This window comes from Lepidochelys olivacea (assembly GCF_965140295.1).
Source record: "Lepidochelys olivacea isolate rLepOli2 genome assembly, chromosome: 15".
Lineage (NCBI taxonomy): Eukaryota > Metazoa > Chordata > Testudines > Cheloniidae > Lepidochelys > Lepidochelys olivacea.
The window spans coordinates 28,623,833-28,640,198 of NC_140425.1; the positions used below are offsets into that span (position 1 = coordinate 28,623,833).

Below are 16,366 nucleotides of genomic sequence, written 5' to 3' on the forward strand. Positions count from 1 at the left end.
CTGGGTTGCCCCACAAAGCGTCTTGAGCCCAAGCCATCTGTCTAGAGGTTCTCTGCTTGAGCCCCCAGTAGCCACTGAAAGAGGGATTCCCCACTAAAGACTATGTCCCAGGCTAAATCTCCACAGGACAGCAGGTGTGGCTGGGGAAATGGTGTTCCGCTCCCCTGGCTGCCTCTTCCCTGCCCCACTCAATCAGGGTCACCCTCCATTTTATGCCCTCCCCTCCTCAATCCCAGCAATGGAGCGTCAGCCAAGAGGTCTGGCAGAAAAGAGGGAAGCTGATGCACACGTACGGCCACCACCATTTTCCTCACAGAGCTATGCCCCGAGAGAGCCTCTATGTGGACCAGGGGCCATGAGTTGGATATGAGGGGTCTGAGGGAGAGCAGGCAGAAGCACATCCCACCCATGCCTGGCAGGTTGCCCATAGCACCCAGATGAACAATATTTGTCATCATTGATGAGTGTTTGCCACAGGAGCCCATGGCCTCGCTCACTTCCGTGGAGCAATTGTGCGGCCTTTGGGATGCACCCAGATGGTACAAATGGGCATGTTGTAATTTTTCCCCAAGGTCTTCCTACATGGATGATTACATACACAGGCAGACAACTCTGGCACACACACAACTCCTATGAGCACCCATTTCATCCCTCCACTCCTTTCCACTCAGACCCTGCCAGCGCTTCTTACCCCTAAGCCTTTGAACATCTGATATCTTGTCCCCAGTCAGGCCCAGACAGCTCAGCTCCTTTCATAAAATATTGAATTCCAACTACTTGTAGGACTCCCACAATTCCTGTGAAAAATGAAACTTCACAGCAGCTTGAGCACAGCTGTACTACCAGGAAATCAGAAAGACGAGCACACCTCCACAGGTTCCCCACTCACTCGGTGGTCCTTTTATTTGTTTTCTTGACATCATACAGGGTGTTTGCTCCCAAAACATGTTAGCAGAATTTGAGTTAGTGTGAGTTATTATGGGGCCATTCACAGCCCCTCTGAGACAGAGGGAGAGCTCAAATGCAGCTGGGATGCAACCTAATACAAGTTCAATTTACCAGGACCCAATTCTGTGTGCTTTTCTCAAACTCCTATTGACTCCCCCACAGCAAGACCCACTGTCTTGCCTGGCTAAGGAGTGCATGATTGAGCTCCTCATGGGCCCTAGACACAATATTGATACACTAGCACAAATAAATACGGACTAAATAGCCTTCCAATAAATATAATGACAATTTAAAACATTCATGCTTTAAATATTTTAGTTTTTAAAAGATCATGTAATTCAGAAACCTAATCCAATAGGTAAACTAACCATTGTGTCCCTAGTACCAACCATCACATAAATAATGATCAATTGTATTTAACAGAAGCCCACAATGTCAGAAACTTAAATATTTTCACACTGCTACATTTGCTTCGGCCTTGACCCCATTCATTTGCTTCATACATTGTTCATAGTGTTGGAAAACCCGCCAGAAATAAATTTGCTTCTCAATGTTAGAGGTGGGCTCATTTTGTTCAATATCTTTAGGTCGTTGTGGAAGGTAGCATAAGACGTTATTTAGCAGGATCTTCAGCTGGGCTACATTAGCAACAATTGAGGTCTTGAAGCCAAAATCATTACACAATGAATAGAGAGTTTTGTTTTTTGATGAAACAGAGTCTAAAACAGAGTGGAAAATGTAGGAGGCGTTGCAATATGGGGCAAGCACTTTTTGATCAAATTTCAAGCAGTTTGGTATTTTTTCCATCATCATGTTGGTTGATGAGTTAGTCAGAGTGATAATTATCTGTGTAAAAGGCCGACATGTGTTCTAAATGGGGAGAAAGAGAGGAAAATGATAATTTATCATTTTAAGTTATTCCCTGGTAGTTTTCTACTTTGCATAAAGTTTCACACATGCTTAATTATATTAAGAGTTATAGTCCTTTTACTAAATACCTATTATGGTCATTTCTCGCTGCACTGCCTCTGATAGATAGTTAAGATTGCCCAACACTTTCTATCATATGACCCTGGTTTTAGTAGCTTATAACTTAGCCTGCATGGGAAATTTCAGCCCAAACAATGAATGTGGCAGTCACCCTCAGGCTGAGTAGTGCAGGGTTTTTAGCAAAAAGTATTCAGCCATTTCCAAAAATGAAAGTCAGGAAAAATAGTTTCTTTTGCCCTTAAAAAAAAAAACAACCAAGTCTTTCACTGCAAAGCTCTAGGGCCTTCATGCTTTGGAGTGAGGAATTGAATTTTGGATCAGAGATGGGCCTTTTGCTGTTCCCATGGGGAGGGAATAAAGCACCCAAATTTGGCCAAGGTAGGAGCCTTTGGGGAAATAAAATCTCAATTTGCACATACTCCATAGCCTTGGTAGAGCTTGCCCGCTTCATTCTCCAAAGATTTCATCTGTAACGAACACCCTCCTGCCCCGCACAGCTCCTTCATGGTGACTGCAGAGTGCCTGTATCCTTACTGCTTGGGCAACTGAGCGTGCTGAGCAGGCCTTTCCGTGCAGCAGCTCCTCCTGACTGCACTGGTGCCAGGCACCGGCACTGAAGAGCAAGACGACCAGCTCTTGGGTCTGCTCAGTGCTCTCGCTGCTTGTGCCCAGGTAACGTGAAGGAGGAGGCTGTTTGACACAAATGCGGGGAGGGAACGAGCTGGACTGACTGACATGGAAGGGGCAGTTTGGCCCAAGGAGCCTGGAGAGGGGGAGGGGAACTATCTGGACAAAGCGATTGTGACGAGGCCAGGGGACGTCAAACTTCATTGCACTGTGACCCCCTTCTGACAACAAACATTACTTCACGACCCCAGGAAGCCTGAGCCTGCCTAAGCCCCACTACTCTGGGGGGGGGGGGGGGGCAAAGCCCGAGCCTCACCTCTCTGGGCAGGGAGGCCCAAGATGCAGCTCAAAGTCTTCAGCTCTAGGAAGGGGCCAGCAACCTGAGCCCACTGCCCACGGCTGAAGCCCTCAGGCTTGGCTTCGGCCCTGGGCAGTGGGGCTCAGGCTTCAGCCCTGGGCCCCAGCAAGTCTAAGCCAGCCCTGGTGACCCCATTCAAAGGGGGTTGCGATCCACAGTTTGAGAACCGCGGGACTAAGGCATGGGGGAAAGAGGCACAGGCAGGGAGCCAGGGTAGCGGGGGGAAGATTGGGGAAGGAGACTGGGAGCTGTGGGGCCAACCGGCACAGGGAAACAGAGTGGAGGGGGCAGGGAGATTGAGCTCAGGCAACGTGCAGGGGAGAGACTGGGACTGGGAGCCAGTGGTGGTGGGGAAGACAGATTGAGGAAGGAGCTGTAGGGGAGGGGAACTGGGACAAGGAACCGGTGGGGGGCAGGGAGAGGGGAGGGAAGGTTCAGATCAGACCAGGACCCTAGGGTGTGGGGCAGAAAGTGGGACTGGCCACACAAGGAGCTGGGAGTGGGAGAGGGGGCCCGTTAAAAGCTTGCAGAGTCAAGCACTCACTCAGAAGTGAGGTAGTTCTAGCAGGTTGAGACAGTGAAGCCCCAGCCCCTGGAACGACCGGGCCGGTGGACTTGCTGCGTCCTGACAGCAGTGATGCTGCTGTTCCAGGGGAGCCCCACAGGTCCGAGCAACGGGACCACGCCGGCTGCCTCAGACTAACTGAACGGTGTGCGCAATTTTAGGTCGTAGGTTGGTTACCTGTACGTGCCCTGCTTTGGAAGGGAAGCTGTGGTACGGGGGACTGTGCCTTTAAGGCCTAAGCTTCCCAGACAGGGGCTGGGCAGGGGGCTGGGAAGTACAGCCAGGTGGAACCCGTCCCAGAATAAAGCAGAGCTCTTGCAAGCACTATCAGCTCTGAGGGCTCACTGACCACCCCCCAGGTGATCAGGCAGCATGTGATGGTAGCCTGGGGGCCCAGGCTCCTTACAAGAAGACAGGTGAAAGACCTGGGGAGGTCTGTCCAGAGAAGCCTGGCAAAGGCCCAGCAGAGCTCCTCTGTTTGCAGGGGTCTGATGAGCTGATACAAGAGTAACTGAGGACATACCACCACCACCCCAAGGGATCTAGACTAGGGTGCCCAGCATCAGCAAGGACTGGGGGAAGAGCTCTCTGCTTCAGCCAGGTGGGGCCTGGCTGGAGCTTCCTGCAGTGAGAGACAAGAGCAGAAGCATTAAAAGGAAGAGTCTGGGGAAAGGGTAGCCAGCAGAAGCTGGGGGTTGGGAAAGAACTATCGAGTTTGGCCAAGGGCTGGAGCGACGGTGGAGGGATTTGTTTGGGTTTAAGCTGACATTTGAACTGCAATGTGTTTTAATAAACTAGCCCCCAAGAAGAAGTGTTCTTTGACTCACTAGGGACTTGGCACAGTTTTTAAGAAGCCAAAAAAGGCAGCAGTAGGTCTAACCCCTTTGTGCATATGCATTCTGACATAGTCTTTAATTACATGATCACATGTTGTTTTTTCCACAAGACTCAGGCTGGACCAGCTGTGGGGCTGAATCACGGTTATGCAATGAATAAAGCTGTTGTCTGCAGGACCCCTGCCTCATTTGTTGCCGAAGTTGGAAGGTGTGTGGTGAACAAGGCAGGAAGGCAGTTGAATGCCCCTCCGTGGAGAATTGGATTCTATCCCTGCCCTGCCTTGCTATGTGATGCGAAGAAAGTAACTTAAATTTCACAGATGGTCACTAATTGGGTGGTTCTCATTTTCTAGGTGCCTAACATGAGACACCTTGGGCCAGAGCTGCAGCCGTGCTGAGTGCTCACAGCTGTTACTAAAGTCGATGAGAGCTGTGCATTGAAAATCAAGTGCTATGTAATGTTAAGCAGTCCGAAAAATTAGGCCCTACATGTCTCAAGTTGGGCACCCATAGTTAGTGGACACTCAATAATTCTGGCCTTAAATTCTGTGCGTCTGTTCCCCAGCAGTAAAATGAGGTGATGATGATAACCCCTCCTCTCACATGTGTTGTGAAAATAAACAAATGTTTGTGAATAGCTCAGGTATTCCAGTAAGAGCCCTGTAGAAACACTCAGGAGGAAATTAAAAATTCTGTGTTCAGTGCAAGTTAGAGTGTGAGACAAATAAGTGAGGGGGCCACACACTGAGTGAGGAGGCTAAAAATAAATACAGAATAACTATCCAGCCTCTGGATGAGGCAGGGGTTCCTGTGGGAATAATATAATATGTAATTGTGATTAAAGCCTGTATCAGACATCCGCACAAAGGGGCCAAATGAAGATTGCATAGGCAGCCTTAATTCTGGCGCTTTTAAGCACTGGACTTTACAACCTTATGTTCTTCTAATTTTTTTTAAGCTCTAACTTCCTCTTAAAAAGAACAACAAACTAAAATAACAGAATTTCTGTCCTATGGAATGATATCGACCTTCAACTTATGTCATCAGCAAGGATCCAACCTTTTCAGCTGCAGTATGGCCCCCTATGCTTGAGCTAACAGTAACAGGTAGCTGTAGGAAGCTGTTGTGCTCTGATCAGCAATTAGAGCGGGTTCCACAGGTTTCACAGTTACTTACTGAAAGCAGAGGAATGTAGAGATGCTGCACTCCTGGGTTCAACTCCAGGTTCTGGAGGGCAGTGTCTCTCATCATTAGAGACACTTCTACCCATCCCATTTCTATGCCCTTCTGCTCCTGCCTGCACCTCCCAGGTCCCTGTCCCGCTCTCCTATCTACCCCACCGTCTTCATCTCCTGTCCCTTTGCTCCTATTCTACCAGCTCTACCTATAATATACACATTATAGTACCAAATTTTGAACTTTGAAAGTATTTTACTGAAAGTCCTAAATTCAGAGGCTTTCCTTAAGCACAAAACTTTCCACGCAGTGAACCTACTGGAAGCGAGATTTGAAAAGCCTGTCATTTCCTTTCTAGACTTTGCAGGCTTTACTGCCTTGGAAAGTGACAATACCATAAAACTCTAGTTAACATTAAAAAAATATAATAATTACAGTGTCTCCATTGTTTACTGGAACACAAAAAGCCCGTTCTCTTTTCTTTTGAGATGACTGTTTCTAATTGTCTTTACAATTTTTTATAATTAAGTGTTTTCTGCACAGATTGAAAGGAAAAATAGACAATAAATAAGAACTGTAGTGAACTTACATAGGATTTAAACAGTGCGGTAGCCTTGTCTTCTAATTCAGAGAACACTGTCAGCGGCTTTGAGAATGAAGGGGCCAGTAAACAGAAGTGGAAAATTATAAATCCATTGATTTCTGTGTACAAAGGGGAAAAAATACAATGAATACAGGCTAAAACCTCTTACTATTTCTTTCACACAATCTTTGGTTTTCCATTCTTTGCTAAGCCTGCTAAGGCACAATTACTCCAACCTGCTATCAATTTAAACTTGGTCAGCACATAACATGAATGGCAAACCATGGTAAGGTAAAGTGAAAACGCACCTGTCTGGAGGTTCATGGCACGCAGAGAGGAGCAGTTGAACAGGCCAGAAGCTGATTGCCTTCAGTTTTCTAGTAAATTTTTGGCTTGTGTGTCTCTGCCATGGCCTGCAGAGTTGTATTTAAATGCTACTAATCTGTGACATTTAGTGCAAGCAAACAGGAAACTTTGATTTTAATCTGGTTTGTACTTTCAGTTATTTGCCTAAAAGAATATCTATCTATCTATCTCTTTTCATCAGTAGATCTCAAATAGCTTTACAACGGAAGTAACTACCATTATCCCCATTTTCCAGATGGGAAATCTGAGGCACAGAGACAGGAAATGACTGCTAACAGGCCAGTGGCTAGACTGGAACTAGGCCACAAGTGTCTATTGCTGTAGCCACTAAGTCACATTGCCTCTCTCAGGCTGGTATAATTTGGTACTTTTTGCTAAGCAGGATGGGAGCATACATTATATCGTTACACATTTGTTTAAGCAATTATATAGCTCTTATTCAGATTTGTAGTTTTATATTAGAAAATGGTGAATGAGGCATTTCTTATTTACTAGATGATTAGTATGTTTTTATTCATGATTGTGTCAAACTGCAAGTGGATGGAAATGGGAATTTAATTCAAATGCACAAAAGCAGCATTTTAAAATTGTTTTATTAGTTACATAAAACTACCTTTAATTATACTATATATGTAAGGGATGGGAGTATGTTTATCACAACGTGCTTTGCATTAAAACTAAATAAGTAACTAATTAACTAAAGGAAGTATTATCCATAGTAATTGATTTGCTTCTTGTTACCATGTCCTTCGAGAGTTTAGCGCTGGCAGATCGCATCCTCTCATGCCTTGTTTTGTTTATAGTTTGGAAGAGGAAAACAAGCTTTCCTGCTTTTTCAACTGCCAGTTGGTTTCTCAACTTTGAATGATACTGAGTGAGTTGAACGAACCTAAATGAAGAAAATATTCTTTCTACATATGCAGAAAAAGCTACTGCCATCAAAAGCTGGCTTAGCACTTCAACAAACACTGGTTTCAGGTGCTGAGCCAGTGACTTCCACCAACTGGCTTGCCTTTCAGCTGACCAAGAATCCAATTTAAATGCAAGGTTTCAAGATACGTTTACATGTCTATACTTCAGCGCAGCACACATTCCCCTCTGATCTTCTTTCAGCGAGGATTTCCCAGTGTTTACAGAGTGTCTCTAATGTACAGTATGTGTCACTGGGAATCCTCAGCGTTCGGGGAGAATGGCACACCTCAATCCTTTCAAAAGCCTTCAGAACCCTGTCAGAAAACAAGCAGGTGGGAGTCTCTATAGCTAGCAGTATTCCAGCTCTTGGGTTAATAGTTCATTCAGTGGCTGGTGAAACAGAAATCTGTATCCTGTGTCCAAAGTGCCCCAGCTGTTGGGATCAGCGACTAAAATAGCCACTCCCTGGATTTCCATGAGCCTCGTACAGGGCACTATATTTTCCCTGTAAGCCTAGCTCAGTCAGGTAAGAATGTACAAACCCTCATCTCTCTAGCTGAGCCAGACCCCCAGGTTGAAGCAGTTACCTAATAGCAAAATGTAAGTTCCAAAGTTTTCGTAGGCCCTCAGGGTGACAAATACACCCCTGCCAGCCTTCCCTCTGACTCCATAAAATACACAGCAGTCGGCCTAGCATTATCCCAGTGGAGAGCTTCCCCGGTTCATAGGTGCTAGAACTAGGGGTGTGGGGGTGCTGCAGCACCCCTGGCTTGAAGTGGTTTCCATTATATACAGGGTTTTACAGTTTGGTTCAATGGCTCTTAGAACCCCCACTATAAAAATTGTTCCAACACCCCTGCCCCAGTTAGTAAAGCTGGAATACCCCGGACCTGTGTCCAGCGTTGGACAGAGATTGGGACCCAGCCCCCACTGCAGACATATCTCTCGATCCAGCCACTGAGTCCATGGGGCTGTTTTTACAGGTGGTGATTACAGCATCTGACCGGCCAGGGCTTGAGCTCCTATCCAGCTTCAGAGACAGCTACCTAGAATGGCCGTTTGCTGCTATATCCAACGTTCCCAGTGTTTTTTGGGCTCTTCCTGCTGAGCCAGCCTGCCCTGTACTCTGCAGTTAAGCAGAGACACAGTATATGCCAACAAAAATCTATGTCTCCTCTCTGCTGCTCAGGGCCATCCTTAGCCATAGGCAGATTAGGCAGCCACGTAGGGCACCTGTATGTCTGGGGCACCACTCTGCCGGGAGCCTGGATGGACAGGAAGCAGTGGCGCATGTAAGAGCAGGGCTGGGTCCTAGAAAGAGCCGAATGCAGCACAGTCTGAGGGAGGGGATTGGCTGCTGGGGTCTCTGGGAAGGGGAGGGGGTCCGTTGGGCTGGCAGTGGTACCCATTGGCCTGTGATCGGACCTGAGGGTTTGCTGCTGCTGTTGCCGCCACTCTGCACCCCAAGAGGTGGATTTTGGGGTCCTGCAGTTTTCCACCTCCTCTACTGCAGCTGTTGGACCAGCAGGCTGGAGGGTGAGCCAAGCATGAAAGCAGGACTGTGTTGCCATTTAGATTGTCATTTAACAACTTTGTTTGCCAAAAATGCTTGCTAACAATCCTGAATCCAATTTCAATATTTAAAACAGAAAATTCAGTTGTTGACAATTATTTTTAATGTTGTGATCGATAAAGCAATATCTGCCATTGATGAAAGGTTTAATACCTTACGAGCACACCATGAACAGTTTGGAATTTTGTATGACATAACTAAATTCATTAAAAAATTCAACCTCAGATTTCATCTGTGGGCTCGTCTGCGCCTTCATATTCTGCTTGCCGTTTTTTCCTTGAAACTTGTGTCACGTTTGGACATGGAAATTTTGGTTCTGCACCGAGTGCTGGTGTAAGCTCTCTTGCTGTAACCTGTGCTTCTTTGAATCCTTTTTCTTTGTATTTCACTAAAAAGCCTCGTGTGTTGTTTAGTAAGATAAGTGTTGACATAACTAAATTCAACGAAATAGGAAAACAAGAGCAGCAAATGACAAAGTGCAAGAACCTAGAGAGCCTCCTGAAGCACGGTGATAGTTTTGATTTAAATGGACTGTACAAAGAATTGAGTACATTGTCATCAATGTTACCACATGCAAAATCGGTGACGGACATTGTACAGTTTATTCATACCAGCAAACTTGATGACATATATCCTAATGTGTACATTGCCACTCATAGACTACTGACAATTCCTGTAACGGTAGCATCAGGAGAACGGAGTTTCTCAAAACTAAAGCTCATTAAAAACGATCTCCGTTCTCCAATGAGTCAGGAGCGATTGACTGGTCTTGCTATTCTTGCAATCGGACAAGACATCACTTTGTCTTTGTCATACAATGACATTATTACTGATTTTGCAGCCAAAAAAGCCAGAAAGATCGCTTTTAATTAAAAACAAATCCTTGTTTCAATACCTCTTCATAGAAATTTCTAATAAAATGTTGACAAATTTTAAAAATTATATTATTTGCATCATTCTGTCAATAAATCAGAATTTTTTTATAGCGCTACTTCTTTAGTGCTAGTCCATCAGCATTACAGTGTGCTTAATTAAGTTAAACTGTTTCTCATAAAGTGCCTGTGGCAAGTTTTCCAATACTGTAAGCTTATGTTTGGGTTCCTAAGAGCAAGTCAGGCATAGGGGCACCAGTTTAATAATCTCGCCTAGGGCACCATAAAACCTAAAGACGGCCCAGTGCTGCTTCTCTCCCTGCAATTTAAAAACCAAATTACTGCAGTATAAAGCATGTGGGTTACAAGCTGAACTAGTTTCATTGCAAAACCCTGTATCCCAGTTTGCAGACCAGGTATGATGAGGGATGCAACAGGATTTCTAGCTAGCTGGTTACCCTCTTTATGTCTCACCGAACATTAATGTCACCAAAAATTCACAGGCCTGTGAATGCACTGTATTAAAGGGGTTGAACTGCCAGCCACTGATTGTGATCTTGGCTTCTCTGTTTGTTCATTTTGTACATTCACAGCTCATTTCTATGACCTATTTTGATGCAACATTAATCTCTACACAGAGGGGAAAGCTTTGCCATAGCTAGAGAAGGTGGAGTCTCACTGCATAGTGTCAAGGTGGCACATACAGGGCCTGATCCAGATTGCACCTCACTGTAAACCCTGAGCACCACCACTAAAATAAAGTCACACTCGCACAAGGGACCTCAGGGTCAGGCCCATAGTCCCCTTGATCATACCACTGATGTCTGTTTTCAAAGGACTGATCCAGATGACCTGGGAAACAAGGTTGGACCTAGGAAGTTCTCATATACAGCAACAGGGGCAAATCTCTCCCAGTGGATGGAGAGGGGAGGGCCTGAAGAGAGCAGGATTGGGGTAATTTTGATGTTTGGGGGCAGGCAATGGGGGAAGGCAGTCCTTTCTTTTCACTAGCATGGATGGGGGGGCCCACCAGGGACAGGGCCATGATGTGGGCAGGGCCAGTGGTTTCACAGCCACATAGAGTGCCCCAGCTGCATCTTCCCACTACCTGCTGGAAAGTCTTGATCAAGATGACCTTAAAGAAAAAAGTTTACTGGAAAGGATGCAAGGGCCTCTTTGGAGTGGCCTGGGGTGGGGGATTCCAGACTGACTGCTGCAGAATTGTCTCCCAACAAACCCATGTGTTCAGGCTGGATGTAGGAACCAGAATTTGAGTCATAGTTAGGACAGCTTTTATCAGAACTGCGTCACTCTAACCAAACGCATTGGTGCTGCATGGAAATTAGATGGAATTTTCATTCTACTGCACTAGACGAGTCGTTTCCTACTGTCCAAAAGTGCTCGGGGGGGATGTGTATGTGTGTGGAAGAACTCTGCTGTGACATTGCTGCTTTTTGCCTTGTGATCTGTAGATGAAGTAGGGAATGATCTGCCTAGTCATCGGATGGTTTTAAAATGTACGGACAATGCAACAAGAAAAAGGCATTAGAAAACTGCTAGTGAGAAAACAATAAAAGGCAGCGAATTTCTTTGAACTCCTGGAGTTAAGCAAGAAAATATGAAGTGATATGCAGGAACTAAAAGAAAATGAATCAGTGAGGGACAGAACCTTAAAAGGAAATGACAGATTAGAGCACAGATGTGAGATAACCAGTCTAAGAAGAACTGAGGTGAAAGACGGTGAAAGGCAAGAACTTTTTCTTTAGTGTCAGCTTGATCAAGTCTTTCCATTTTCCCCAAATCAGAAAATGTGACCCAAAACTGAAGGCCTGACCTACTTATGAGGGGGAAAGAGAAACACCAGAGCTCCTTGGGAAATACCCCGCTCAATGAGATTAAATCTCCAAAAGGACGGTTTCTGAGTATGTGGCCACACAGATCCAGAAAAGGAGAACTGAAGAAATGGCCTCGAGACAGGAAATTTCTAAAGAAAAGGGACGCAAAGTAGAATAGGAAAATAGTCTCTCTGTTACCCTGGTGTAAGGTGATGAAATTACTCCAGAGTCAGGAAGGAATTTCTCCCCCAGTGTACAACTGGCCAGCTGAATTCTGGGGTTTTTGTTGTTTTGGTTTGTTTGTTTTTTACCCCATCAGAGACGGGTCTCAACTTGAGTCAGGACAGTGGCCACGGACATAAAATCTTCTTCCTTAGATGCCTAGATGGTGACTCTTGCTCACATGGTCAGGGTCCAGCTGATTGCCAGACTTGGGGTCAGGTATATGGTCTGTATTTTAAATAATATGAACATTGAAGAATTATTCTTGAAACTAGATGGGCAGAAAATACCAAAAACATGACATTTAAAGTATCTAGGTTCCAGAACCCTGGAAAATGGGGAAATGGAGGATGAAAATAAGAACTAGGATAATAGATACCTGGCTCAAATTGACAGAGTCAAGTGGCGTAGTATGTGACAGGGAGATATCATAAAGATGAAAAGAGAAAGTCTATACAACAGTGGCCCCATACAGTTTTAATGTGTGGCACTGATTGTTGGGCAACAAAGAAGGAACATAAGCAAATGAACTGTTCCACAGAAAAGTGAATGTTGAGATGGATAAGGTCTATATGCAAGAAAAACCATGTGAGGAATGTGTGAGTTAGAGACCTGCTCAGAAGTAATACTAATACAAGAAAAAATGAGGGAATGCAAGCTCAGATGGTTTGGTTAAGTACAATGCAGTGCTGACAACTATGTAGGTGAGAGAGTTCTACAGATTAAGGATGAAGGAAAAAGAGAGGCTGACCCAAGAAGAAGGGGTGGGATGTCATAAAGGAAGACGTGGTATAATAAAGGCTATGGCATTGGACAGAGGACTTTGGAGGGAGAGGACTCATAAAGGGGATCCCATTTGTTGGGATTAACACAAAGAAGACAAAGACAGGAATATCTGAGCCTCAGGATGGCATGAAAGTCTTGCAGTGATCATTTTGAAAGACTTCATAGCCATTGTGTGTTTTGACGAAGGCAGTTATTTCTTCTAAGAGAGACTATGGACATCAAGGCTTTCCCAGCATTGCGACCATCAGAGCAAGTGCTTGTCCTGCAAGAGTCAATCAAAGCTGACAGGGACCCGTAAGTGAAGGGCTGTAACTCTTCTCATCTTGTGCTACGCAAATGTAACTTACTAGGCTTTAACTCTTAGGGTGCTGTTATTTTTCAAGCTGTCAAATTAATGCTTTAGGATGGAGGCTCACAAACTTTTTGGGTGCAGCTGTTCCACTTTGCCAGATTAAGAGCTGAGTTGGACCAACCAGTGGCCTGTGGGCACCCATCATGTGAGCCCATCTGACCCAGGCTGCAGAACACAGCAAGGAGAGCTATCTAAGGTACTTCTATGGACCCCCTCTTGAGACCCTCACACTCTGTAACATACATAACCTCCCAACACCCATGTGAAGCAGGGCATTGCTCCCAACACCCTGTTTTGCTGGTGGGGAACTGAGTTACAGAGAAGCTAAGGCCATTGAAATCAATGGAAGTTGGAAATCTAAACACCTTTGACGATCTGGGCCTAACCGATTTGCCCAAGGTCACAAACAAAGGAATTGAACCTTGGTCTCCCATGCCCTGGCTAGTTCCCTAATCATTGGACCAGCCCCTCTCTTTTTGAGACGGGAAAGCAAGAGAGCTCCCAGTGCTGCAGGCAGGTCTGAGACGGGGAAGTAGAAGAGTGCCTGTAATTCAGCAGGGCAGGTCTGATCTGGGAAGATGGGAAAGCGAGTAAAGGTGTTGTGTGCTCAGGCTGTTTAATTATTTTCCATCCAGTCTGTGGGTATCCTGCACGTCTTTCATTTCACAATGTACCATCAAAACATACCTCTTCTGCTGCTCGGCTTCACTTCCAAGGCCCTACCCGGCCTATCTCCACCCTACCCATCACCTCTCATTCATGAGCAAGCTGTCGACTCCTGCCTCTGATCAGCCCCTGAAGCCAACCTCCACCACACTCTTGTTAACGTTTCAAACAAGCACTTAGGTGGAGCTCCCTGCAAACATCTGTAAAGTTGCCTCTTCATCCTCCTTCAACCCCACCCCTCCTCAAAACTCTCCTTTGCTGTGATGCCAACCAAAAATTTGACAATGATTAGGCTGCTGGTGTGCTGAGACCCCTGCTTATTATGCTGACCAATGGTGTCTCGATGTTTCCTTGCACTCCCCCATCTGACTGCACTGTATCATCTGTTGTCTATTGTCTTGTACTTAGCTTGTAACCTCTTTGGGGCAGGAATCATTTTTTTGTTTGATGTTTGTACGGCACCTCGCAGAGTGGAGTCCTGGTCTATGAGTAGGGCCCTGATGAGCTCTGGTAAAACAGATAATAAATAACTGGCTCTGATCCAGAAAATCTCTCCGTGCTACTGATGCTCTTTGGTGTTTCAGCTTCTCAGAGATGAATAGCAGGATTCACTACATTACACTCAACTGGGGATAAGCTATTGGTATGGTTCTTCCACCCCAAACCACTATCTTGTGTGTATGCGGCTCCCTTTGCACATCCTTCCATAGCTATCTGCAATAAGCAATGCTGTGTCATGCTGATAAGATGACAGATCAGCATCTGTCCTGGAGAGCTGCCTAACTGGGAGGTACAATGTTCCCCTGTGTAGCCCCTATGTACAGTAGAGTAATTGAAAACTGATCCACTGGCGTTTTATGGACAATTAAAAGCTTGTTTGAAAGATCCCTAAAGAGGGGAATTTTTGAAGCTCACAATCTAGAGTATTCATTTTACTATTAATTAGACCAAGAACTTCCGGAAAGAAGCCCAAGTCTTTCTAGTTGTACTATAAATTGTCTAGCATGATTTGCTGTGCAGTAGAAATATTTGATAATCGAAAATAATCCCAAGTGGCCCAACTCATCCTCACATTTGACTGTGTAGCTGGGTTCTTTGCTGGCGCCTTGTGACGCCACGCATTCCAGGCTGAAAAGCAGAGGGGTTGGACAGCTGCTGGACTGTGGTGGAGCTAATAAGGGGCCAGAGGGGCTATCGTCTCTCCCCCAGCAGCCTTTAGGTGTGTGGGTGGCACTTTTTCAAGTATACTATGCAACTGACAAAAAGAGGTGTACAACACGAATATTCATGCTGGGCTGGGGAGCAAATTCGCCCTGCTCTCACCTGACTGCTACAGCTCCTGTCCCGGGGGCCTGGCTCCTACTCTGGCCATTACAATGTGGTGCATGGGGACCCTGTGCACTATGTTACAATGCCCTCCATCATGATGGAACGGTGGCCAGTCCAAATCCGAATGGCACTGTGACCCCATGCCGCAGGTCACAATGCCCAGCGTGGAGAGTCAGTCCCAGCCCCACAGGAGCTGCTACTGCCGGGTGAGTGTGGGGCAGGCTCATTCTCCGTCCCACTACCCATTGCCCCCAGGTTGCAAAACCTGGCTCGGCCACTACTGCTACTTGAGCACATGTGTTTTTAAAGCTACAAGCAGTACATGTTATACTCCCCACAGCCAACCACCCTGTCTCCACATGTACAGAAACACCACTGGTCACATTACAGTAGCAGGGAGTGGGGGCGGGGGGGGGCAAGAAGGGGGAATGGATGCCACAAGCTGACATCATCAATACTGTGTCGTTTTGCTCTGCAGTATTTTACTACAGTCCTATAAACCTTGATTTAATTGCAAGGGAAAAGCCAGAGCAAATCTCCTAATCGATCTCAAACCTGGATCCAGTTGTCCGATAACTTCTCTGTCAGGGAATGTATTCTCCCCACCCCATATATTTTCACATTTGTATTTACTGGTTAATCAGTTTGTGGCCCATCATTTAACCTACTCCACAGCTTCGAGCCCTTTGTGAAGTCCTGCTCCCTCAAGCTCTCTGGATCTCATACTCAATAATTGCTGCGGCGTTTTCAATCACTTCATAAAGAAGCAACCAACCAACCTTCAAAAGGCCTTTGATTCCTTCACTGGATAGGTCACTGCATGCACTGTAGATACTGCAATAAACAATTCCACTGGAGGCGAGAGCATATACAGCTGGTCGCTGCGCGGCGAGGAATAAAACGGCCGAGCAAGTGCGGGAACACACGCACAGGGCACCAACGCGGGCTGTTGTACGCTCAGCTGCGGTGCGGTGGCAATGTGGGTGCAGAGACCCTGTGGGGGCAGATGCCGTGTGACGAGAGCGCCTGGGCAGGCGCGTGCGGCCTGCGCCGTGGGCAGATCCGTTGCCACCGCCAAGTGCAGGGAGGTGCTGCGGTTGCAATCACAGGTGCTGGACGTGGGGGACTGCTGCACCCCCTGGCTCGTAGAGGTGCCCCTCCTGGACAGGCTTTACAGTTTGGTTCGGGGGCTCCCAGCACCCCCCACTCCACAAACTGTTCCAGCAGCCCTGGGGGCAACGTGCGTGCACAGGGGTTTCGGCTGCCACGCGCCTGCAGAGACCCCGCGCGGGCGGGGCCGCGCGGGTTGGCGGCGCCCGCGCTCCGGGCTACCGTTGCCCTGGACGCGGCGGCGGCGGGGAGCGGGACGG

At 46.5% G+C, this 16,366-nt stretch overlaps 1 long non-coding RNA gene across 1 annotated transcript; it reads right to left on the bottom strand.

The window, feature by feature from the left end:
- Nucleotides 1-873: 873 nt before the first annotated feature.
- Nucleotides 874-16,308, bottom strand: LOC311531736. Its single transcript, XR_014714271.1, has 3 exons — nucleotides 15,776-16,308; nucleotides 6,090-6,202; nucleotides 874-1,818 (listed from the first exon to the last, which is right to left on the bottom strand). It is a non-coding gene; the product is annotated as an uncharacterized lncRNA (long non-coding RNA).
- Nucleotides 16,309-16,366: the final 58 nt, after the last annotated feature.